The following is a 24,087-nucleotide window of genomic DNA, read 5'->3' as shown; positions in this document are numbered from 1 at the left end:
GCGCAACCTTAGAGTCGGACACGACTGGCCCGTATGGGCAGGGGTACCTTTACCTTTTTAAGGACCAACTGGACAATTTTATATATATATATATATATATATATATATATATATATTGGCAGAGAAAGAAAGAAAGAAAGAAAGAAAGAAAAGACCTGAAATACATGACAAAACTGTATCCATGCAGGCCCTAGCATTTTACACTGAAATACGGGCCAATCCTGCGTTGTACAGGACGGGTGGGTGCCATGTAGCTTACATGGCCCTGGCGCCAAAACACATGGGTGCCCGGCCCCTCTTCGTGGGAGGTGGGGAGTTTTGTGGGTGCCCCCCAGGAGCTGGCACCAATGGGTGGCAACCGTAGGACTGGATTACCCTTGGGGTCCCTCCCCAGTCTTAAGGAAGGGCCCTGTGGCCGGCAAACCACAGCCAGAGACAGGGGAACTCTGCACGCGCTCAGGGACCTCCGTGCGCGCGGACGCAGAAGAGGAGGAGGAGGAGGAGGGAGGCCGCTTGGCTGCGGCTCCGTCGGCTCCATTTCTCCGCTTTAGCCGGCGCCATGGAGGTCCTTCGGAGCCAGGCCGGGCCCCGAAGCCGGGCCGGCGGCGGGCCCGCCCGCGAGGAGGAGCCGGGCGGTGGGCGGTCCGTGGTCGGCGGCGGAGGCGGAGGAGGAGGCCGGGCCGCCGAGGAGCAGGCAGGCCGCCGGTCGTCGCCTCGCCGCCGCAGAGCCAGCAGCTGCCGTCGTCGCGGGGTCCGCAGGGCGACGCCGCCAGCACCGCCCGCAGCGAAGCCGAGAGCCCCGCTCGCCCCGCCGACCCACCGCCTGCCCGGCCGCCCGCTTCTCCCCCGGCACCGCAAGAGAGAGGTAGAGGCGGACCCCGGGGTGCCCGGCACCCACCAGCCGACTCCCCTCTCCTCCTGGAGCGCCCCTTCCTCCTTTCCTTCCTTCCTTCGCCCCCTCCTCCAGGCAGCCCCTTTCTCTTCCAGTTATTGGGGGGCAGAGGGGGGAAGGGCCCCCCCTACTCCCGCGAGGCAGCGGCGCCCCCACCCCATAGGAGGCGCCCCCCAAAAGAAACCCCCGAGGTACTCTCGAGGACCGTTCTGGGGCGTCCCCCAAATCTTGGGGTACCCCGGAGATAACCATTGTGAGTTGCCAACCCCAATCCTGGGGTGATCTTGAGGAGCATTCTGAGGACGGCCACCCCTCAGTCTTGGGGTGCTATTGAGGACCGTTATGTGGGGGCTCCCCCAAATATTGGGGTGCCCATTGAGAACCTTTAGGAGGAGAGGGCCCTTCCTGCCCACAGTTTTGGGGAAGGGGCTCCTTACCTAGGGACACCCCCTAGATCTAGGTGTGTGTTTGTGTCGGGCAGTAAAGGCGTCCCTCTCCCCTCTGCTTTATCCTCAGCTTGGGTGGGTGAAGTCCTGTTTCTATTATTCCAGGGGGACCCCCTCCCCATTTCTAATACGATGGGGGACGTGTGGTGGCCTTATTCTCGCAAGAGGCAATAAAACTCCCCACAATTTTCAGACGGGGGGGGGAGAGTTCTCCAGTTATTTCTTTGGGGGGGGATGGGCTATGTAGCCCCTCTCCTCAATATCTCCTCAGTCTCATGTCCCTGTGTGTGTGAGTGTTTCACCTATTGTCATATGAGGTAGCAAAGCTCTCTTTCTCCCCCTTCCCCTTTCACTTTGATCACTTCTTAGGCTTTTCGCTTTGGGTGGGTGCGAGAAATGGGGATGTTCTTATTTATTTAAAAGGGGAGAGGGCTTGTTGTTGCATAGTTCCTCCCCCAGAATCTGCTTGGGAGCCTAGACTGCAGAGGGGTCCTGTTGGAAACTGCAGGTACCTATCCTCCCCTTTCTCTCCCACCCCTCCCCAATTTAAATTTTTTTTTTGGGGGGGAGAATAGCATTCCCCGTATTGTTTCAGGTATTGAAGCCCCTGCCCCCAGTATCTTCCAGTTTCCCATTAGGTAAGGTGGTGTGCTTGGGGTGCTGCTGTTATTCTTTAAGGCGATGAGCAAACCCTTTTGTAAATGATTCCTGAGCCTCCCTGAAGCTCAAGGTTGTGTATATACTTTTGGGGGGGGGTACATGGGGGCAGATGTTTGTTTTGTCCCTTACTGCAGACAAGTGCCACCCCATTTGTTTGAGGGCTCGGGTTGGGGACCAGAAACCTCCCTGCTAGTTACACCCAAGAGGATCTCCTTCCTTTTCTTTTCACCTTAGTTCCTAATGACACATCTCTCTATTTTTCTCCCTCCCACCGCCCCACCTCCTGCCTTTTTTCAGGATCATTTCCTCTTTCTGTGTCTGCATGAGAGCATGTGAGATTCCAATAGCAAGAGCAACAACATACCCAGCCCTTTCCCAGAGAATAAAGACTTCTTTATCCTCCCGTTAATTGCCCTCTGATATTATTTCTCTCTCTTCCCCCTTCCAAATGTCACAAAAGATGAAATATGAGAGCAGTCAGTTTCTAAAAGATAACACGTGTACGCTCATTTACAATCAGATGCCCTGGGTTGCTTCTGCAAGGGATGCATGCGCTCAAAATGATGGACACAAAAGCAGAAAGAGAGGGTTTGTGGGTTTTTTTAAATTCACATGCACCAAGCTCCTTCCCTGCCCCCACTAAATTTATATTAAAACCAGAACAAACGTGAGGTTCTGTGCTGCTCTTTAATAGGTAGATGGTATTTGTCAATGCTGCAACGCTCTTAAGGGGTGTGTGTCTTTGTGTTTTCTCCTCTTCTGATTTCTCCTTTACACCCCGCTAATATTAGGTATCCCGTTTGCCTAAAATGTGAAGGAATCATTGTAGGAGAGATTGGCTGAGTGATAGATTTCCCACTGTTGTGCTTTTCTGTGTGTGTGTGTGTGTGTATGGATTTGAAGGAAGGAAAGAAGGCAAACATCTGCAAACAAAGCCTTGCTTCCCCCCCAATAAGACTGCTAGAGGAGGGTTTCGCCTGGCATGCTTTGTGTTGAGATAATGTGCTAGCCGGGTGTATGTACAGCATTATGTGCTGATGGAAACGTTCCAGAGAATGCCTCATCTGCGAGAGGGTTGTAGTTCAGCCTGCTCAAATTGCTGATGTATATGAAAACAGCAGCACAGTTAAAGCAGACAAGAGGGGAAATAAGTCTGAGGCATACTCAAGATCTTCCATTAAACGTTTGATAACGAACTTAATCCATCGGTCGCATTTAGTCCAGTGCGGTCAGCCTGGAACCTCGCAAATGGGGCATTGAAGGTGTGTGTCGTTTTCCTTTGTTATCCCTCAACACCCCTCAGCATCTGGTATTCAGAGTGATGCTGTCTGCTGTGCCCTTTACCTGTCATTGCTAATAACCATTGGAAGACAAATTCAAGCACGATGGACCTTTTTTGGGGGGGGGGGAAGTCATGTAAGACTCAGCCTGCTTGTATGGGGAGGTGTATAGGTTCTGGCAGCCGCAGCTGCGTAAGGTTTTTGGGCTTTTTAAGTGACAGCGTTGTTTTAGGGTTACTGTGAAAATAGCAACCATGGAAGTGGGTGGGTGGGGGGCACCCACAAAGCGCACACATTTTTCAGCTCTGCTTTGCTGAGAAAAGGTGTCTCCCTGTGTGGATCAAGCCCCAGCCTTGTTGCATGTGAGGATTTACATAGCACATTTCAAGTACACCTTTCAAAGCACTTGTACATAAGTAATCTCAGTATCTCAGTCAGGCTAATGATACTTTATTAATACAGATAAAAATAAGGGGTAAAATGGCCCAGATATATGGACTAGGCAGTTGAGACTTTACAGTGAAGGAGCTGGGGTGTTGCACATTGGCGCTTATTTTATTTTTCACTGGCTACATCCAACTTTCTCCTGGCATCCTGGTAACACTCTCGTGCAGTGTAAACCTATATATGTCTACTGGGAACCAAGTGGGTTTAGGTTTGCAGCCTTATTCTCCCAGTAAGAACCTGAATTGCTGTCGATAACAGACAAAGGAACAGCTGGTTAATTTCACCTTACTTTTGATACACCTGGATTTCCTAGAGTTGAGTTAATAAACGTGGGTGTGTTTGGAGACCTTGTTGCGGATGATATCGTGATCGTATAAACATGTGCAGCCCAAGCATAGTACATTGACTGATAAGTTCCACTGAGTTGAATGGGACTTGCTCTCAAGCAAGCACACACAGGATTGCAGCCTCGGTCTCTTGCTAGCACCTGAACACCATTGGTATAAGGCAAAAATAACCTTGTGGAACCAGGGAAGGAGCTGTGATGGTGTTAGGGTGCTTTTCTTTCTTTTTATCTTTTAAAAGCAGCACCCCCTATTAATACCGTATTTTTTGCTCTATAAGACTCACTTTTTCCCTCCTAAAAAGTAAGGGGAAATGTGTGTGCGTCTTATGGAGTGAATGCAGGCTGCGAAGCTATCCCAGAAGCCAGAACAGCAAGAGGGATTGCTGCTTTCACTGCGCAACTATCCCTCTTGCTGTTCTGGCTTCTGAGATTCAGAATATATTTTTTCTTGTTTCCCTCCTCCAAAAACTAGGTGCGTCTTGTGGTCTGGTGCGTCTTATAGAGCGAAAAATACGGTGCATGCTTGCATGTCATGTGTAGTTGACCTCTTAGTATTCAGTGTACGCGCTCATTTGGGGAAGTGATAATGCCTCTCTTTTGGCTTCAGAAGGTTGCAGGTTCAATCTTTCGCATCTCTGAAACCCAGACTGTGTGTCTGTGTGGGTGGTACTGACTGGGTAATAGTAGTAGTAATAACAACAACAACAACAACAACAACAACAACAACAACAACAACAACAACAACAACAGTAATAATAATAATAATAATATGCCGCCCGTCTGTGTTGCCCCAGCCACTTTGGGAGGCTCCCAACAAGGTATTAAGGTATAAGGGAGCTTCCTATTAATCTGCTCTTTTACTTTCTCATCTGCTACTAAGACCAAAGTTTAGGTCAGAAGGCTGTCCTCCTTTTCACCCTGTTAATCTCATGTTTGCATAGTGTTGCTTTGCTTGGTGTGAAGCACAGTTAAATAATAACATGTGGGGTTCAGTTAAGGACACAGTGGATCTATAGAATTTGGTAGGTTGTAAAAAAAGCTCGCGCTTCTTTTATATCTTGTTTTTGTATTGACACTGATCATTCTTTGTGCTATGTATTGAGCTTTCTTTCATTTTCAAACAGTGCCCTGGCCGGATAGGTGACAATCTGTAAATGATATTAAAAAATAATTACTGATGGTTGGAGGTGGATCAGAACACTTGTTCCATTTTACAGATTGGGCTCAGAGCACAAGGGCTTCTGGCCCAATGACTGCACAGCTAATTCAGAATTATCACATCTGATCTGTTGCAGCTGAAAGAATGCAGTCTTGTTTACAGCTGGTTAGATATTTAAAATATTACAGTATTTAAACGTGTTGATTGGAGGTACTTGGTTAAACAGCATATTGGTGGATTATCCAAAACACAATGTCTGAATCAAAACAGCTGCACCAATCTGGCTGCAATTTTAAACACACTTGCTAGAGAGTAAGCCTTATTGAACTCTGGGGGAATATATTTCTGCATAAATATGCTTAGGACCTTGCTGCCAGTTGATGTTTTAGCTAAAGGTAGAAAACTGCAGCCGCTCGATGACTGCTAAATAATGTTTATGCTTAGGGATGTCAATATCTTTTGAACCCAGGTTTTAAATCAATTTTCTCACTTGGATATGGTGGTGTGTTTTGGTGTCTTCTAAAAATGGAAAATGTGGTCTAACAAGCAAAAAATAAATAAAAAGCCTTTGGTTTTCCGAGAGAGTGTAATCTAACTGAGCATCTAAACTCCTGCTCTCCTGCTCCTCTTGTTATACATTAACATTTCGAGAAAAGGTCAGCACATTTAAGTCAATTGATAGGTCAAATACTGTCAGTTGACCGGTCATTTGTCCACCTGTTTAATGATCAGGGTCAGATATTGCCAATATTCCGCGAAGGCATGGATGTTCTGCTGTTGGATTGCCCTTGACATTTCATCATGGTCTTTTATTTTGCCAGCAAGGAGAGTCGGGAGGGCATCTTTCCCCCAAGTCAGGCAAACACCGAGCAGCAGTAGAAATCTTAATATGAGAGCAACCCACTTGGATTGGACTGAAGTCCCATCTAGTCTGTCACTCTGTGTTTCCATTGTGTCTAGGCAGAAGCTGCCAGGAAGTCCAACGGCAGAACTTGAAGGCAATAGTCCTTGCCCCCTGTTGCCACCCAGCAAGTGGTATTCATGTTGCCTCAAAATCTGGGAGGCTCCATTTATCTGAATCTGTCCAACCTCCCTTTTAAAGGTCATCTGAGCCGTTATAGCCCTCGTTACATTTTGCGGCAACAAATTTGGTAAATTTATTATTGTGCTGTGTTAGGAAATATTCAACTTTGTTCTGAATTTATTGGCGGGCAGTACCATTGTGTGATCTGCGGAACTAGTACTACAAGAGAGGGAGAAAAACTTCTCTCTATTCACTTTCTCCATGCTATGCATAATTTTTGCACCCCCTTAGTCATTTCTTAAAAAAAAAAATACCCTAAACACTTTAGCTTCCACTACCTGATAATTTTTAGTTGCCCTCTTTCCACACCTTTTCCAGCTTTCTGATAATCTTTTTGAGATGGAGGGACCAGAACAACACGTTATATTATAAATGTGACTGCATTTATCAGTTCCACCACATTTTTAACTTGGTTTCATTGCAACACACCCATAGTTAATTATTTTGCTTTTGTGATTAGCATGCACGACGACGGAAGTATTTAGTTTTTGTTCTAATAAAACAAATGCTTTAAAAATCCTTGTCTTTAACTGATGCTGGAATACCCAGTACCACATTATTTCTTGATGGGTTAAATGCCCAACCATATTTTGAGAGCATTTAGTGGGATGTATTGTAACTTAAGATCAATTGAGAGAACCTAATGATTGATGTTATCTCATGTATATTTTGGCCTAAGGGGTTTGGCTTTTAAATTTACAATGCTACCCTATCCATGTCCACTTGCATGTAAGTCTTAGCGAGTTCAATGAGACGTACAGGTATGCTTGTATAGGATGGCAGCCTTAATTTATTTCATTTAACTTGGAGAATCCGGTGCCCCGATCAGCCCCAGCAAGCATGGACAATATTTTTGAGGGGTATGCATATATTGTCCAACATCTGGAGGCTTGCAGGTTCACCTTTCCAGGCTTAAGAAGACAAGAGTCTCTCTGACATTAGGGTCTTAGATGCAATCTAATTTTGTAATATTTGCCGTGGCCCCTGGATTCCATTTCCTTTAGGTACTTTTTAGCTTCTAAGCCAGGGTTCTTAGCATTTTGAATCTTTCTTTTCTACATGAACCACTTTTTCTACCCATTTAAATTCTCCTCCTCCTCTGAAAGGTGACCTTGTGACAGCTGTTACTGAGACAGGGAGAGAGAGAGGCTTGTGCATATCTCATCGGTAATTTCCACATCAGACGTGTGCTGTTACAAATCGAAGCGTATTTGAACGGTGAAAAAATACCTGGTGGTGCCCCACAGCCAAAGTGGTTCCTCTTCCATTTACTTCAAGGATTTGCTAGCCTCCTGGAAAAGCTAGTTGTATTAAGACACAGCTTCAAAGGCATTCTGTGCAGGGCAGGCAGTCATCAAGCACAGGGGCTGAGCACGGGGCTTTGTGTTTTGAGAAAATACGTCTCTTTGGGGCCCACCTTTCTTCAAAGCCCTTGCTTAAAATCCACTCTTCTACAACCACAGCAAACTTCAACAAACACACACCTTATTATTCTTGCTTCTCCCAGCAGCCTCTTTTCTGTTCTCTTCTTACTTTATAGTCATACCTCAACAGTGTAAGCTTGTTGGGGCAGGGATCTTGTTTTGGTGATGCTGTAAAGCACTCTCCCGCTATGTAGGGAACATTTATTTATGTAAGTGGGCAGTCATCACCACTTGCTATTGTAATCCAACCCCATATCATTGCGGCAGTTTTTGCCTAGTGTGACGCAGGGCCTGGAGTTACAGGCTGCTTCGTGCAAGTATGCACGAAGGTGAATATCTGAAGCCTCTGAGTGCCTGCAGCATCCACTGAGCGCCTTCTTCTAGCATTATTGCCTGGTCTGGCAGCAAAGAGAAATAAGGGTGCTGTGGAAGTTGTACAAACCAGTTCCTCTCTGTTGCAAGAAGATTCTGGGTCCTAACAGAGGTTGGTTTATGCTGCTGTTGAGATTGCTGGAAAGGGTCAGCCTGTGAGTGGCTGTAGCAGCTGTCAGAGCTGCTAGCTACTACAGTCACCTAGAGGCATCCAGCTATGTGGAGTCTTGATCATGGGTTGCTGTGGAGATCATTTCTAGGTTATTCCATTTCCATAAACTTACAGTTAAAGAGGGTGGAACTGGTACTTTGGTGTAGTCCTGTCTTTATATGATATTATATTAAAAGGTAAAGGTAAAGGACCCCTGACAGTTAAGTCCAGTCGCAGACGATTCTGGGGTTGTGGTGCTCATCTCGCTTTACTGGCTGAGAGAGCCGACGTTTGACCGCAGACTGTTTTTCTGGTTCATGTGGCCAGCATGACTAAGCCGCTTCTGGCGAAACCAGCGCAGCACACGGAAGCGCCGTTTACCTTCCTGCCGGATCGGTACCTATTTATCTACTTGTACTTTGACATGCTTTTGAACTGCTAGGTTGGCAGGAGCTGGGGCCAAGCAACAGGAGCTCACCCTGTCGCGGGGATTCGAACCACGACCTTTTGATCGGCAAGCCCTAGGCTCAGTGGTTTAGACCACAGCGCCACCCGTATCCCTATGATATTATATTATAATTTATGAAATCTGAATACCCACCTGGATCTGTAGATCTCAGGGAGGTTCACAACATAAATAAAAACACAATAAAACACAATAAAAACACCACCACCACAAATCAATAAATTCCTTTCCCACAAACACATTTAAAAGGGCATAGGATGTAAATCAGATCAACCAAAGGCCTGGTTAAAAAGGAATGTTTTTGCCTGGCACCTAAAGGTATATAATGAAGGCAGCAGGCGAACTTCCCTGGGGAGAGCATTCCACAGATGGGGAGCCACTGCAGAGAAGGCCCTGTTCTCATGTTGCCACCTTCTGGACCTCTCGAGGAGGAGACACACGAAGGAGGGCCTCAGAAGATGATCTCAGGGTCCAGGTAGTTTCATATGAAAGTGGCCATCCTTGAGGTATTGCGGTCCTGAGCCGTTTAAGGCTTTATAGGTCAAAACCAGCACTTTAAATTGGGCCCGGAAACTAATTGGTAGCCAGTGCAATCGGACCAGGATCGGTGTAAGATGCTCAAACCGTCCTGCTCTGGCGAGCGACCTGGCCACTGAATTCGGCACCAGCTGAAGAAGGGCCTCAAATGATCCTTGCAGGGTCCACATAGGCTCAAATGGAGAGAGGTGGTCCTTGATTATGTCAGCAGGCTGCAAGGGGTGCTGTGGGTTTAGTTGCCCCAAAATGACTGTGATCCCCTCCGTCCACAGATGGGACCTTAGCATCCTCTGCCTTTTGCTGTGTAAGCATAAAAGAGCAGGAAATGACCAAAGAACCACATTACTGTTGCAGGGGCATCAACGGCTATGCGCTATGTTGCAACTCTTGCCCGAGTGTACAATTTTCAAACTGCTGATAAGCTCTCTGTGCATCGGAAGGGGAAGAAGCTTTAGTCAGCAGTCTCCTTGAAATGTTAGATATTCTAAAGGGGATTTTTTAAAAAAGTTTAAGCATGTGATTTCCCTCCCCCCATCCTTATCACTCCCTTGATTAAAAAAAAAAAAAGCACAGTCCCCATTCCTAGGGGCTAAGGTGGCTGCCCTCTTTCAAATTCCTTTCAAATTTGGATAGTAGTTGAGCCACCCCTCCTTGTATTTTATTCAAATGAGGACCACCTGATCTAATTAGCAGCCTTATCAGCTGGGGGAAGCTAGCCAAGGATTTAGATTTGGTGCAATCTAGGGAGGAGGGAACCCACTCCATGAGCTCAAGGAGAACCCCAGCGGATGACAAGCAGCTGAGTGAGTTTGGCAGCAGGGCCAGGAGGCCGGGGCAATCTACCCTGCACCATTTGACCTAACAAATCCCACGCTCCCAAGTAAGCGAAAGTCGATAAACTGCAAAAAAAGGTTCTTGGGGGTGGGGCTTGCTCCAAGGAGGCTCGACAGCCGTGTGGCTTATGGCTGATGTCTTGCACAACAGGCCACACACCTTTCACCATTTTCTGCTTGCTTAAAATTGCCATTCAGGGACGATGAGCATTTCCACAAGCTTACGGCCTCAGAAGGCTGCAGGCAAAACCCTGGAAGTGCTCTGCTGCAGCTTGAAAGCTGCAATCCCAATTAACATTCTGTATCAAAGGCCCGAAACATGTCATTTAGGTCTGCTTTTTTTAAAACATCCCATAAAAAGAAGAGGAGCTGCTTGGTGACGCTTTGGTCTTCACACACACACACACACACACACACGATGTTTGTCGGCCTTGATCCCGAATGCTTGTGAGACTTCTGGAAGAGTTAAACATGGTTTTTATCCTGTTCCTCACATCTCCTTATTTTGGGAGTGAAAACAATTTCTTGTTTTCTTGGAAGAGGCGTCTGTTGAATTACCTAATCTACCGTATTTTTCGCTCTATAAGACGCACCAGACCACAAGACGCACCTAGTTTTTGGAGGAGGAAAACAAGAAAAAAAAATATTCTGAATCTCAGAAGCCAGAACAGCAAGAGGGATCGCTACGCAGTGAAAACAGCAATCCCTCTTGCTGTTCTGGCTTCTGGGATAGCTGCGCAGCCTGCATTTGCTCCGTAAGACGCACACACATTTCCCCTTACTTTTTAGGAGGAAAAAGTGAGTCTTATAGAGGAAAAAATACGGTAATTCACGTGGCATGCTGCCAGTGTACAAGTAGTTAGGCTATTCAAGGAGGATGATCCTCATTTCAGCAGATAAAAGTGAAATATCGAGAATTATGGGGCAGTATTCTGGAGCTTAGCACAAGGCAGGGACCTCCTGCCAGGGAAGATGTGGTCTGGGGAGAATTCCAGAGGCCAGATGTGGACTTTGAGGGCCCCATTTAACTCCCAGGCCTGAGATTCCCCAACCCGTCATATCTAGCAATGGGGTGTTAGCAGAACACTTAAGCGGTCTTCTTGAAGCCTTGAGCCTAGCAAACCACTCCGAAGCGTCTTTATAAGATGCGGCTTTATTTAGGGGGTCCCCTTACCAGCAGAAAAGCGCATTGGAAAATGAAACATTGGTGATCGTAGCAATCTGTAACAGAACCCAGAGACCGCCTACAGTCAGCCGGAACAGCTAATCCGTGGCCCAGTGAGAGGAATGTGATAAATGTAATAAACAAAATCTCCCCTTACAAAAATGGAAGTTTCAATACGACACACAGGAGTTTCTGGATAGGGAATGATGTTGATATTTGGGGGGCGGGTGGGGTGAGAGTGCTGATCTGTGGGGTTTTTGGACGGAAAATGTGCCGGTCTGTACCTGAAAGCCATAAAATGGAAGTGCCTTAGAAAGCATTGGGGCAAACCCAAGTGAGTTCTATGCACAGAGTGTTATGAGATGTTCTAGAAGGCCTGAGTGACTTTCATTTTCTCTTCTTCTGCCTGGTTGGGCAGAGCTTAGCTCTTTTAGCAGCTTAAAATGATTTGGGTGGAGATAGATGTTGCCTTTGAAGCTCATGCCACATTGTTGTTGTTTAGTCGTTTAGTCGTGTCCGACTCTTGGTGACCCCATGGACCAGAGCACGCCAGGCCCTCCTGTCTTCCACTGCCTCCCGCAGTTTGGTCAGACTCATGTTTGTAGCTTCGAGAACACTGTCCAACCATCTCGTCCTCTGTTGTCCCCTTCTCCTTGTGCCCTCAATCTTTCCCAACATCAGGGTCTTTTCCAGGGAGTCTTCTCTTCTCATGAGGTGGCCAAAGTATTGGAGCCTCAGCTTCACAATCTGTCCTTCCAGTGAGCACTCAGGGCTGATTTCCTTAAGAATGGATACATTCTTAAGAATGGATCCTTAAGAATGGATACCATGCCACATTAAAACTGGTTAATTCCCAAGATGCCAAAAGAGCAAAAAATAATATGTCTGTTATGGGGGACTTTGTCAAAAGCCTTACCAAAATCAAGATAAACTACGTCCATAGCATCCCCCGATCCACCAAGATTGTAACTCTCTCAAAGCTTATTTAGGATCGTAATTTGTCCAGCTTCAGAAGGAGTTAGGAATGCTGGTTGTATACTAGTTTATGTTCTTTGCCTGCGGCTATGAGGTCAGATAGTTTTTAAACTAGTCATGGTTTGAACTAACTGCCTGACAGCCATAGGCAAATAGGAAATCCAGGCAGGTGAGTTAAGAGGCCTGGAATGCTCTTTTCGGAAGGAAAGTCCCTTTCTTTGCAACCAGCATCAAAATGCAAAGGTCAGGAAGGACAGAGTGGCTCCCCTCCTTTTAAATAGCCTGTTAGGAAGCTAAGAGAAGCCAACTAGGGAACATGGAAATACAGGTGAATAATAGGCTGTAAATTTGGTTGTCACTATTGGCAAGTAAACATTTGTTTGCTGAATGCTTTCCCCCCAAAAAAATCAGTGGTGCATTCTAAGGCTTGTAAAGATCTGATTACACTAGAATCTAGAAATCATTGCTTTTTGTAGCGCTTCATAATTCCTTTCTAAGAACATTGAGCGTGAACAAAAGGAGAAGCTAAGAAGCTTTTTGGTTACTCTTAAGAGGGGAAAATAAAAGGCAGAGGAACAAAACAGAGCCCTGTTTGGCGTACAACAGTTGGTATTAAAATGCAAGTTCAAAAATGCCAAAAGGAAATAACCTAATTAACACATGGGATGTATTGCCAAGTAATGTGGTTGCAAGCCAAGAATTTAGCAGGGTTTTGATCAGATATGATTGCATAATCAGATAACATCCACTCCGGTGTATTTACAATGAGGAGCTGTTTCTGAGGGCATAAGTAGCGGCTGCGTCGGAAGACAAGTCAGGTTGTCTTCAAAGCAAGAGAGCATTTTTCCGGGGAAGGGAAAACAGCAACTGCTTGGCTTTCGGCAGCGCAGCGAAGTTTGCCAAAACGTTTCCCATTAGAAGTTCAATGTGCAGGGTGATGCTGTTTCTCTTGCTTCTCTTCAGAACATCTTTGTAAGGTAAGGTAGGGCTATACCCAGGTTTAGTCATATGAGTTGGCCTGTTGAAATCCGTGGGACTGAGCATAGTCATCCCTGACTTAAATCCCCTTGATCTCGGTGGGTCTGCTGTAAGCATGGTTAAATCTGGTTCCAACCTGATTGCTGCAGCCTGGAGGAGTTCGTCGAAAGCTTCAAACGCATGTGTAAGTGCTTTTTTAGGGTTTTCTCTGCGGTGATTCACACAGACACAAAACCACAGCACTTTGTATTTTAGAGACCTACTCAGAAACGTTAAGAGAACCTGGCTTGGTTCAGGGATTGTGACCAGTGAGTTTGGGAGCTTAAGAGTTGCGTTGTAATAACACGTCTAAGGGTTACGTGTGATTGTAGGAAATTTTGGTATGTGTGCATACTTCTTTTTTTTTTTTGGTAAGTTGCTCCAAGCAAAAAAGTAATGAATAATAATAATAATAATAATAATAATAATAATGCCAAGGCACTGTTACACACACTACTCTTCCCCAGAGAGTGTGACATTTTAGGGGCACAGTGCTTAAGCTAGTTTAGTTTTTTCCGGGGGGAGAGATAACGGAATCGTAGAATTGCAGATTTGGCTCTGAGGACCATCTAGTCCAAACCCCTGCAATGCAGCAATCTTTTGCCCAAGGTGAGGCTCAAATCCATGACCCTGAGATTATGCTCTGCTGACTGAGCTATCCCGACTGGAGCTCTAAGGTGCTTCCGTAATACTTGCGTTTTTAACAACAAAAATACAAGCTGAGCATAGGTGGACGAGGTAGTTTTAAGCACTCTCTACAGCAGATTCACTGCTGCATTTCAGAATCCCTACTGAGGCACTCCCCGCAAAAGTCCTTTCCAGTACTCAAAGCTATCTTTTCCCCACCCCTCTCTACTTGCCTCGAGTCTCTAAACTGCAGTTTCTTTGTACATACCTACTAGGTTCTATTGTCTCCAGCTTGGAGTTGGGGAAAGGTGAGCCTTATTCAGAATATTCTACAAAGGTCTTTGTATTGAGAAATGGAGACCTCTTGTCCTGGCCCTTAACATTCATCTCTTAAATGCTGTGATGAAGCATTGCTCCAAGGCAAAATCCACAATGACCCCTGTCATGGTAATCGAAAGGTAACCTTTACCTTTCGATCTAGGCTTTTATTACTTGAGAATTGGTTTGGGGCAGTGCTAGCTGTCCTGCTTCTGTAGTACCCAAGAGGGAGGAAACTGAATCAGTTGCTTGCCGAACACCCCATTAATGTTTGTGCTACCCATAGTTCCTGTTGCAGCCCATCTCATCCACACTACATGAGCATGAGTTCCCTTGGAAGAGGGGTTGATAGGTAAACTGCTCTGGGAATTGTAGCTCTCTGAGCAGAACAGGGGTCTCCTAATAAACCTCAACAGATTCCAGTTCCCAAGATTCTTTGGGGGAACCTATGACTGTTTAATGTGGTATGATGCTGCTTTAAATGTATAGTGCATGTGGGGCCTGATTGCTGGTCCATCTGGCCCAGTATTGTCTACCTAGCCTTCCCCAACCTGGTGCGTTGGACCACAACTCCCAATAGTCGCAGCCAGCAGTGTTGCTCGCCGAGGCTTGCTGGGAGTTGTAGTGCAGAAAATCTGGAGGGGAACGGGTCTGCCAAGTTTGCTGAGCTGTGTCTGGAGTGGCTTTCCAGGGTCTCCAGAGGTCTGCTACTGTGGTCCTCTTGAACTGGAGAGGCCAGGGATTGAAACTGGGACCTTCTGCACATACGCCGCATGTGCTCCACCACTGATCTGCTGCCCACCCACATCCAAACCACAATGCAGTGCTGCTCTTAACTCTTTCACAATCCCTGCTGCTCAATTTGGCCACCTGCAAAACATCCCAGCGGCACAGCTGAGTATCTGAGTCCACATGAGGCTTACTCTTTTCCCTTCCTGCAAATCCCCTCCCTCCATAGCACAGAAAGCATCTGGATCTCAGTTCAAAGGTGGCTTTGAAGATTGGATTGGTGTAATGGTTTAATTTCGTTTGAGGCTGCACTTGTTTCGTCTTGATCTTTCAAGGCTGCCACGCAGCAGCTGAGAAGCCTGTTCATCTGCATGGTGTTTGGTGGTGTCTGTCTTTAAATTTGCCTTGGAACAGGTGATATAAAATTCCTGGATCTTTTCCTCTGTGCTACATGTGAACCTGGGTGTGATCCAGTGCTCAAAGAGCAGTATCCACAGTCCATTGCCAAATGATGGACGGCTGTGTGTTGTGGCTCGGCAGCAGAGAGCTCTACTCGTATATTTCTGCACACCAGCTCTTTAAAAAAGGAAAAATCAGGGTAAGAGTTCTCCAGCACCTGAGCAGGGATGCAAGCAGCTTGAAAAATAAAATGAAAAGGGAAGGGAAAAGTCACATGAAACAGGCATTTGCCTGTGCTGAGTTGGGGCGGCATTGCCTGCTGGAGCAATACACTGGGAGAGATCTCTGCTTCTAAAATAATCAAAAAAGAAAAATGCATTTAAAAAAAAATACCTGGCAACAAAACTTAAAGTGATCATAAAATGGTGAACAATTGCTTATCGCAAGCTCCCAAGGAAGAACTTATCTGTACTTAACTTCTGGGATTTTCTGCTGCGAGGTGTCAGGATCGGCCGCCAGCTTAGATGGCTTTGGGAAAAAGGTTGGGATAAATCATGGAGGATAAGTTGATTAACAGTTGTCACTCATGTAAGTTCAGTGCTCAAGAAGCGGTAAACTGCTAAGTCAGTGGTTCTCAAACTTTTTTCTCTGGGCTGCACTTTCAGAATAAAAAATTGCCTGTGCCACACTGATTTCTTAATTGATAAGAAATACACTGGTAAACACAACTAGGACTGTCCTCAGTATCCTTTGATGCTCTTGCTCTCATTTTGAAAAAAATACCTTTCCCTAGTCTGCAATTATATTTTTTATACTGTGCTATACTGTACTGAAATGTTTAAATGTTCTGTGGATTGTCCTTGAATCTCCCCCCACCCCCGCACTTGCCATCCTCTCTTGCCACACCAGTGTGGGGCGCCACACCTGTTGAGAACCACTGCCCAAAGCGCTACATAGAATCATAGAATGCGGGAATCTCAACTAGATCATCAATGATAGATGGCCACCCAACCTTTGCTTAAAAACCTCCAAGTCCACAGCCTTCCGAGGGAGTCTGTTCCACTGTTGAGCAGCTCTTACTGTCAGAAAGTTCTTCCTGATGTTGAGTCAGAATCTCCTTTCTTGTCACTTGAAGCCATTGGTTTGGGTCCTCCCCTCCAGAGCAGGAGAAAACAAGCTTTGTTCCCTCTTCTATATGACAGCCCTTGAGATATTTGAAGGTGGCTGTCATATCTCCTCTCAGTCTCATCTTTTCCAGGCTAAACATACCCAACTCCTTCAACCATTCCTCATAAGGCTTGGTTTCCAGCCCCTTGACCATCTTGGTTGCCCTCCTCTGCACACGTTCCAGCTTGTCAACTTCCTTCTTAAATGGTTGACAATGTTGGGAGCCAGTAACAGGGCAGAGCTTCTAGGTGGCATCTGCCCAGCTTCGGTTGCAAATACAAATCTGGATTTGATGGAACTTTGCTGCAACCCAGCAGGACTCTTTGAACGTTCTTAGCACTCTTGGAATACGTGCCTGGGAGACTTTGGGCTCTGCACGCTCTCTTGAATAGCGATGGATGCGCTGACTGGCCTGGGAAAAGGAATGGCACATTCCCGGTAAATATTGTGATTAGAGCGCTGGGAAAACGTGATCTCCAGCAGTTCTGAAGAAAGTGTTCCGTGCGACAGCTGTGTGTGTATTGGCACCTGCCGTTTCCTCTCGCTGGTTTCCAGACCCTGAGCATCTTGTGAACTCCACCCGCCTCGCTTCTTCCTCACACCCAGCTGATTTCACATTTGTCCCTGCCTTTTATTTTCAGCTGAGTCACAATGTTGAGCAGCAACTGTTCATTTTAAAATTTAAATGACTGCGCAAACAAGCAGCACAATTCAGCATTGCTGAGCTAAGCAGTTTTGGATGCTGCCGGTTGTTTTTTTTTTTTAAAAAAGGCTTCACTTGAGAATTGCTGCCAGCCCACCCCAAAACCAGCCTGTGGAAAAGGCCGATCTTTGACTCCCTCTCCTTTCTCCCCGGGGTGACGCTGGCAAAGGAAAGAGTGTCCTGTCACAGCCCTGCGGTCCCTTTGCGGGTAACCTTTCATTTTCCCAGAGAAGGTTGTGAAGGACAACGAAAAGTCCTTTTATAGACTGGCAGACTTTGCTTCCACCCGAGTCTTTAAAAAAGAGAGAGCAGAATGTCCAACTGGAAAGACTTCGTTCATGTGCAAATTTCCCTTCCCTTTTAAGAAATAATAGGGAAGTTGACCCCGGGGAAAGTCGCCCATTCTCTTTTAGGTCAGCGTTTCTACGGTTTGCTGCTCAAAACAAGGCAGGTCAGAATGGTTGGCCAGTAAGACGCCAAAGAAATGGCCACCACATTCATTGAGAGCCAATTTGCTCCAGTGTTCCTTCCTTTGAAACATGATTTCTTCTAATAATGCATTATAGACTAGTGGGTGTTTTCAGACCTCAGACGACCCGGTCTGTAGAACATGGGTAGCCAATGCAATGTCCTTTGAAAGCTCCCATCAGTCCCACTCAACATGGCCAATCGTCTGGGATGCTAGGAGTTGAAGTCCAAAACAACTGTGGAGGACTACATTGGCTACCCCTCCTGCAGAATAAGTCATCCTCTCATTTTGGCCTCCTTCTCCCTCTGTGCATTTCACCCCCTCTTCTGCTCACTCTTGTCTTTATCCTTCTCTTTGAAATGACTTAAACAAAGGAGAACGGTGATGGCATCAACCTTTCATTAGGTCCCGACTCACCAGTTGCTGATCCATGGAGCTGATGGGTGGAAGTCAGTGTTGCGTTAAAGCGGTTGTTCTATCAGTGTGAGCATTTCTGCTTATCCGACTGAGTCATCTCCCCTCTCCTCCCCACTGTGCCCTCTTCCAGGGCATCTCCCCACCTAAGCAGATTTGGGGAGGATGCAGGGGTCGCAGGGGACAAAGAACAGGGAGAAAGCCCTATTGCACTAGCCAGACTTAGTTATACTCTTCCATTAGCTCAGCAACTTAGCTGAACCCAGCCCGGCACTTTTTAAACATTTCCGTAGACTTCCAAATATTACGTGTTTCACCCATGTTACCATAGAGTTGGATAAAGGAACTCAAAGAGAGCGCCCCCTAGTTTGGCTCCCTGGCAGTGCAGGAGACCCACTGCTGCAGGATCCTTCCCCTCTTGCTGAAGAGATTGCACGTAGAGAGCTGTATCCAACTAAGCTATTCTTGGAGTAGTCCCATTTAAATCAATGGACCGAAGTGCACTGTGCCCATTATTTTCAGTGGGTCTACTCTGAGCAGGACAGACAGTGGAGACAAGCCGTGCCCGCTCCTCCGTTTTTGCCTGGGCTGATCTCTCCAGTTCTGTTTCCTTTTCTGACTATGGCCCCCTTTTCCTTTTGGATTTCGACTGCCGCTCCTGCCTCTTTCTCTCGTCTTCCTAATCCCCAGCTGGACTGGATAATGAGCTCCACTTTTGCTGCTAAGTGACCAGGCCCTGAACCCAGTTGTTGGCCCTCATATGTGCTGCTTTGCCAGAGGTTCCTCTAACTTGGGCCACTTACGTATTGTCGTTTTCTGAGATCTGAGGGCCCTTGTAGAGCATGCCCAGCGACGGGAGGTGGGGGGTTATTTGAGTTCTCCAAAGACATGATTCATGCCTCTTTACCTGGCAGAACATGCCTTAATTTGAGTGTTTGGAGGCTTCTGCCTGTTCTGAGTAGTGTTTTTGGACGTGCCCCTTGGCAGGTAATATGCTCTGCCCATATGGTAGCAATCAATTCCACCCTCGTAGTCGGAAGCGTTCAGACCATATGCCAACGCGCTTGGTGGCTTGTTAAATAAACTTCTGCTTGTCAACAACTTCACTGGGGTTTTGTGTATGCGTGCGCTGGAATTGAAAGTGGCCTTGTGGTGATTTGGCCAGCTAGGAACAAGTTCGTTTTGCCCCAGGGGCACGGCACCAGTGAAACGAGTTGGAGAGCAGTGGTGGGAATCTGCAAGGCTTTGATCAGCATTTATATTAATAGTTCTTCAGCCCAGAAATTATTCATTTCCTCTCTCCCTTGCTCCTTACAAGTAGTGAGTGCTGGTGGGAGAAGCTGCCTGTGTGGTGCCCGGTGCCAGAGGCTGGCAGAGTTGGGCATCTGTCGGGACCTCCCCCAGCAGTTAAGGGGCCCACTCCCCAAGAGCATTCATGATTCTTGCGTTCTTGATTCTCGCTTGACTCTAGGCCCCGTCTGGCTAAGCCCCACATGTGAGGTGCGTCTCCAAATCCTCTTTGTTTTCTTGGCAAGAACACTGGGGGCACTCTCTGAGTTTGCATGTGCCTCTAGGCTCTGCCACATCTGGTCTGCTTATGGGGCCCTCTCGGGCAGAGATGCCCAAAGGCTTCCTAGAAGCTGACGCCATCCCTGGCTGATGAGCTTATTATTCTGTATTGGGTGGGAGTCAAGACAGTACAGGGTGCTTTACCGCAGCAAGACAAATAGAGCCCTGCCCTGACAAGCTTACAGTCTGAATTTCAACATCCTGTGTCTGAATGTTCCAGGCTGGGAAACAGTCAAACATCAATTAAAACAGCAGGAAAACAGATAAGCAGATAAAGCTCCTGATATTTATATAAACAGCCTGTTATTTTTACTGGCTCTTTTTTATCTGTGTTTATATTGCCTGTGTTTTTGGTTTTAGAATTTTATGATTGCATCCCTGATATCATGTATTGATGAATGGTGGCTTTAAAACATTTTCAATAAATAAATACATTAAAAAATAATAATCAGCACATCAGCTGTAACATAATATTCCATCCCAGCTGTTATTTATTTCATGCCCGATTCACTTTTCCTTTTGAGGCTGGTCTGCCTCAAAAAAATCATTCGTAAAGACATTTCCTCGTTGGAATGTGTTTATTAAACAGTTTCACATCCTGCCATTTCCACCACTTAGGCCTTTGAGGCGGCTCAATGAAATTGCTTACCGTCTCAGCGGTGGAACTTCCACATGTAGCTCTTATCAGTGCTAGAAATTCCCCAGGCGCGTTTTGCAACTGGCACTGGTCCAGTTGTGACCACGTGGAGATACCTGGATGCCAAGCTGGCTACTGGCATCTCCATCTGGCTGGCCCATCCATCCTTCTTAAGCAGGTAAGCAGAAGAGCTTATTTATTGCATTCATATCCCACCCTTTGCCCCAGGGAACAGTGGCTCACTCCCCTCCTCAGTTAATCCCTACAGCGACCCTGCGAAGTAGCTTCAGAGGCCGTGACTGGCCCAAGGTTGCCCAGTGAGCATCCTGACGGAGTGAGGATTTGAACGCTGATCTCCCAGGTCCTGGTCCGGCACTCTTAACCACTACACCACCCTGCTTTCTTAGAGTAATTCTGCTATGGGGTAGCTCTATAAATTGAGTATGTAGGTCACTATGGGGAAAACAAATTGTCACATAGAGAAGGATCTGTCACATAGAGAAGGATCTGAAACAAATCGTCACATAGAGAAGGATCAAGTTTCCTTGAAGCTTGAATTTGTTCTGGATTGTTTGCTCTGCCCCTGCTCGCCGCTTGCATGATCTCATGTCCTGCAGAAGGTTGTTGAGAAGGGAATGCAGCTCTTGGGCCGAACGGTTTCCCCCGCCCCTGCCTGAAAGCATCTGGAAAACTTGCCCCTGTGGGTTGTGTCGGTGCAGTTGCATCCTCCGCAATGGACTGCTTGTCCCTCTTAAACAGCCAGCGTTGAAAGTCAAAAGCATCGGATCTACAGCGCAAAACAATTTCAGTTCACAGAAGCTTCCCTTGACCTTTTCACACTTTGTGGTTCCCGACGGCCACCCTGCTAGCATCTTCACTTCCTCAGCGTTCCTCACATTCTGCAACCTGCTCTGAAATGTTGACTTTCCCAACTTTCAAATTTCCCCAAATGTGGGGCGCTAAAAAGTTGTAACGGGACTTGTGGAGTTCAAAAGATATTTCGGTTAAATTAATATAGTTTAGTTTTGCTTGGCAAGTGTGATGCGTGTAAAATTGCATAGAAATCATTAAGAATGATTGCGAAGTATTTGTAGTTATGTATGTATGTGTGTTTGTTTATCAACCAACCAAGCAATCAATTAATCATTACACGACATTTTCTGAAGGCAAAATTAAAACTGGTTTTCTGAAAGCAGTTTATGTGCTTCTTCATCAAAGATAAACTTACTAAGCTAAATGTTGTCCAGTCACAAAAATAACAGCAGATTTTAATTCCTCACACCCAAAAACATGTTTTTAAGACCCTTCATTTAAGAAATGTGCAAAAATTAAGTTTCGCCTCTTAAAATGACGCACCATACTGCAGCCCAGTCCAAGGGGATGAACGTTCAGGCTTTTTTGATTCTCTTATTTTAATATGCACCGGTCCCTGACTCAGTATGTATATTTTAGACAGGATCTAAGCCTCCCTAGGTTCCTTGCCATGAATTCGTTTGGTACCCAAGGGTAGGTCAGTATCGCTCATCCTTCGTATTAGTGACTAATATTACAGGGTTGTCACAAAGGTGGCTGCTATGAAGCATTTGAGAGTAAACTTGCACCTTAAAAATGCAGCTATAGGGTCATGGTCTTTCAAACACGTGTGCAAATTTTGGGAAGACGTGATAAAGGAAATTTCTGAAACAGTAGCCCTTTAGAACCCAAACTGTGACAGTTTTGGATGCATCAAAGACAGACTTAGCATGTAAACCACTCATCGTTTTGCTAGCTGCTCATTTGACCATATCACAGGGCTGGGACAAGTCATTGGGCTTTTCTCATTTCGTTTAACATGGTAGCGTTTGTTTTTATTTCTGAGAAATTGACTCATAAACTAAGGGTATCTCGGGGTGCAAAATCCATAGGATGAAGGATCCAAGTGATGAAATACGGCTTTATATGGTATTCACAACACTTGTTTTCTCTCTGTCTCAGGCCAGTTTTTGTTGTAACATCTAATTCATTGTGTAGTCTCTTGAGAATGACTTTGTTTTTATGAGGTAACGTGAACCTCGTGTGTCCCCCCTTACCTTTATTTCATTTCATCTTTCTCTTACTATTATTTTAACTTTGCAATAAAGTTTTAAAAACTAATAAAACCCCACATATAACAATTCTGGCTGACACGTTCAGTGCGACAAGAGTCGCAGCCTGCAGCAGTTCAGAATAGCAGGTTTCTGGGATTCACCCAGGCTTCCTTTGTGCAATGCCGATTAACCCGGGACATTGCACAAAATGTTTTATTTGTCGTTCCTGGAGGTTGGAGGGCTGCCTTCAGAAGGAGGGAGGGGCAAGGCAGGATCCTGCATGTCTCTCTGCGCTTCTGTTGCCCACTGGTGAGAGCACACGGCGTTCTCTTCCAGGCAGTGTGCTGTTTGCCTAAAGAGACAACCTACGATTTAGGTCCAGTGAGTTGATAATGGCTTAGTACATTCCCATCCTGCCTTTCTTTCATCACAGAACTCCAGGCTGCTGTATGGGGTTCCCACGGCAGTCATCTACCCAGGCGCTGGCCAGATCCAGAACTGTTTGCCTTCTGCAAACTGGCTGCATAAAGCGCCAAGATTTCATCACTCCTAATAGCTTTTTCCCCCCCCCAAAGAGAATGCCAGACAGGGTGGACCGCGCTGCTCCTGGGCTAGCTTGCCTAAGCAGGATGCGCGTGTGTCATGTTTGTAGAACTCGCTCTGTATGTTTGTGTTCTGCATTTGGGCGGATGAAACCTGAACAGAAGTGGTGTGAGCTGGCTGGAAGGGCAACCCCCCCCCCCGCCCTTTTACAGGTCAAAAATGCCATTCTTCACTTTTGTAGCCCTTCCCAACTGCAAGATTTGGAGCAGGCAACGGGCCACTGTTATCTTAAAAAGCCCGTGGAAAAAAATAGAAGCACGGACCCTGAATTGGCCTTGGTGCTGGAGCCATGTCAATTCTGCAGTTCTGCAGTTTCAGCATGAGCTTGGAAATCAGCACCAAGCTCCCCAAGAATTGACTTCCACTTTGGGAAATGAAATAGAACACATTTGTATGGGAAGCTTCCTTATACGGAATCAGACTGTTTTGCTCAGTTGTGTATACACTGGACTTTTTAAGGAGGCATTTTCATTCCTTGGCCTTTCTCCGCACCCCCTCCTTCGAAAACACCTCCTCTCCCCAGCCAAACCCTTGGGTTGATTGTCAGGAAATGCTTGGGGGCTAGTTGGGCAACTTCTTCTGCTTTTTCCTTTCCTGGTGATCTTCTCAAGTTTCCAGGTGGCCTTATAGGAATCATCAGATAGGATTGAGAGTCGGATGTGACTTTGAACTCACTTCGGGCTGGACTCCTGCCTATCTGTTAGTAATGGAGCTGATAGCATTGTCTCTGAGTACCGGCTAATCTAATCATAGTGGAATAGAATTTCTCCAGGCCACACTGGAACTTTTAGCAAGTTGGGAAATGGTTACAAAACTTGCCAGGCCCCCTCCCTAATTATATTTGTCATTTGTGGCACATGGAATGCCTAGGTGGTGAGAGGGGAGAAAAAGAACCAACTTTCTTCCAGTTTGCTGAAAGTTCCCTACTTGGTTTCCTGGAGGTGATTCCTACTTGCTGCAGGTAACCAGACGAGTGGCTGATTTGCAAGTTCATTAAGGTAAAGGTAAAGGGACCCCTGACCATTAGGTCCAGTTGTGGACGACTCTGGGGTTGTGGCGCTCATCTTGCTTTATTGGCCGAGGGAGCCAGCGTACACCTTGTGGCCAGCATGACTAAGCCACTTCTGGTGAA

General features: G+C 46.3%; 1 protein-coding gene across 4 annotated transcripts in view; it reads left to right on the top strand.

The window, feature by feature from the left end:
* Positions 1–630: 630 nt before the first annotated feature.
* The window catches only part of SMOX (spermine oxidase), a 43,894-nt gene continuing 20,437 nt past the window's right edge, over positions 631–24,087 (top strand). For 2 of the 4 annotated variants that reach the window (XM_083571438.1, XM_083571441.1), the window contains exon 1: positions 647–865. The gene's annotated coding sequence lies outside the window, so the exon portion shown is untranslated. Of the gene's footprint in view, positions 866–13,058; positions 13,215–24,087 lie in introns of those variants that run through there. The other 2 variants (XM_083571440.1, XM_083571439.1) reach the window with 2 other exon arrangements.

The sequence above is a fragment of the Podarcis filfolensis genome (genome assembly GCF_964270895.1).
Source record: "Podarcis filfolensis genome assembly, chromosome: 9".
Taxonomy (NCBI): Eukaryota; Metazoa; Chordata; class Lepidosauria; order Squamata; family Lacertidae; genus Podarcis; species Podarcis filfolensis.
The sequence above is the reverse complement of the archived record's forward strand: the minus strand, read 5'-3'. Positions and strand labels throughout refer to the sequence as shown.